At 30.2% G+C, this 2,514-nt stretch overlaps 1 protein-coding gene across 1 annotated transcript in view; it reads right to left on the bottom strand.

Moving 5' to 3' along the window:
- Positions 1-2,514, bottom strand: part of DPYD (dihydropyrimidine dehydrogenase) — an 821,342-nt gene that overhangs the window by 689,171 nt on the left and 129,657 nt on the right. The window lies entirely within an intron of this gene.

Below are 2,514 nucleotides of genomic sequence, written 5' to 3'. Positions count from 1 at the left end.
CCTGCTGACCCATTTAGCGAGAAAAAAAACTTGGAGAAATATAATTATTATAGGATCAAGAAATATGATTAAAATAGAAAGCTTACACATTGCTTCTGCATCCAATTTCACAGGTCAAACTTTGCATGTACTTAAAACACACACATACACACACATGGGCATTTATAATTACCTTTATTTTTGTAAACTTTGAAAACAAAAATATGTTACTAATATTGAATATGTAATCACTGATCATTATATAACATATTCAGGATTTTAAACAATTTCTGCTTACTTTTCATACCATTAAACAACCTGCTGATTTCATTAGAAATATTTTAATAATTTCTCATTTATTTTATACTTCTCTTCAACACCACTTCAAATTTTCTCATGCCTTAGATTTGTTTTCTAAACTACTTATTCAATTCACTATTCATAAATATTTAGGCTGCCTTCTCTTCCCCCTCATCTTTTTTTACCATTATAAAAGAATTTCATTGAAAGTTGTGCATAAAGCTGTAATTCTAACAGATATGTCTAAAAAGCAAATGGATCTCCAAACTTCAAATGCTGTCAAACTGCAAGCTTTCCTTGACTGGGACAGGGAGATTCATATAGAGATAGAAATAAAGATAGAAATTAACAGAGATAGAGTACATATATATGGATATATATATATATACAAACACACATTTCTGCATATAATATACACATACACACACAAATTTATCTACAAATGTAAGGCTAAGTAGGATAGTGATAACATTCTTATCTTCAAGTCTTATTCAGATGGCCAAATTACTCATAGAGACAGTCTTTTACTTCAATTCATGTAGAAGTACCAGTTAAAGAAATACCAGTGTAGTTTAACCATTATGCTTAGCAAGGGATGCAAAATTAATATAACTAAAACAATAAGCAACTAAAACAATATCTCAGTACCAGGAGTAACACATCCCTTAGATCAGATGGCAAACAGCCTCAGTACCACTAGATATTAACAGAGGAATGAAATTAAAGTTGTACTTTATAAACTAACACATCTAACAGGGAAAAACTGAAAACTACTTCTTTTAAATGTCTTTGAATCTCTCTTCAGACCTCACTCTTTCAATGAAAAGTTTAGATTGCTATTTATATTCCTTCTACCTCTCAAAGTCTAAAGTAAAGCAATAGCTTTAAAGGATTTTTACCTTTTGACTTAAATGATATTTAAAATGTACTGTATCTCTTAAAATTATTTTCCTAATTTACATAGTTATACTTTCAGTTTTAACTCTTGATACATGGCTGGGTTTATGGTACACCTACAATGACTATTACACGCACCAGAAAAAAAGCCAAGAACATAAACTGTGCAACTCAACATCACCATCTAGTGACAGAATTCCTAACACGTGACAAAGCTGAGCAAAAAGGAATAGATTTCAGAGATATAATGTCCTGGTAGTTTATCTTTAGAATAATCACCTAAATGTAACAGCTCTCACTGAATATGTATGGCTCTACAAATAAAATAGTAACCCTTAATTGGCTATGTCTGGACTCTAAAATGTAATTTATATTCTCACCATAGACGTATATCCACAGATCTCACCAATCCATATTTTTGTGTATTAAGTCATTATCAGAAAGCTTCGTATAGTTTTTTACATTTTTTTCTTAATGAACTATATTCCATATGTAACTTTTCTTTCAGATTTTGACACCCCATTTTCTTATGTTATTCAACTGAAGTACCTTCCAATTTCATTATTTCTACTACACATGGCCCACTACTGCCTTGGGAAGTAAAAAGGTGACAAAGAGACACCACATTTTTTAAAAAGGTCCCACTTTTCCCATTGATGTTTAGAAATGATTACAGGGGCTATGACAGGTGCAAAATATAATACAGTAATCAAATCACTTTGGTATGATAAGAGGGTTGAATTGGCAGAGATAAGGGAAAAAAATGAAAAGAAATTGAGAATTTCACCTCTAAATTCACTATTATCATACTATAGACAGAGATTTCACCTGGAGATGATACATTTTTTTCTGTCCTCAAAATTTTTTCATGTCATCATTTTCAGAAATCCTGTACAGTATTTCCACACAGCCATGGAACTACAATGGACTCTATAAGTTAGACAAAAAATATTCCCTCTGGCATTCTACATTCTAAGACCACACCAAAGTTTTCCAGTCAATTCCATTATGTATGACATATGTAATTTATTTGAAATAAGCACTATACACCATTCAGTGGAAATAATGTATACAAACATTGTAATATTTTGTATCTCCATTTTCTTAATGTTTCATAAATTACAAAGCATTCTCTCCTACATTATTGTTGTTCTTCATATCAATCCTATTAAGTTTTTAATCCTATCTTACAAAAAAGACTAAAAAAGACTAATTTATCTAAAATCAGAGTTGGAGCCTAAAATCTGATTTTTGTCACTTATCTTAGATTTTGTATCTTATTTTATTCTTCCCATTTTTCCTTCTTACTTCATTATTTTTCTTTTTTTTTTTTTTTTT

The sequence above is a fragment of the Lipotes vexillifer genome, unplaced genomic scaffold, assembly GCF_000442215.2.
Source record: "Lipotes vexillifer unplaced genomic scaffold, Lipotes_vexillifer_v1.1 scaffold826, whole genome shotgun sequence".
NCBI classification, from domain to species: domain Eukaryota; kingdom Metazoa; phylum Chordata; class Mammalia; order Artiodactyla; family Lipotidae; genus Lipotes; species Lipotes vexillifer.
The sequence above is the reverse complement of the archived record's forward strand: the minus strand, read 5'-3'. Positions and strand labels throughout refer to the sequence as shown.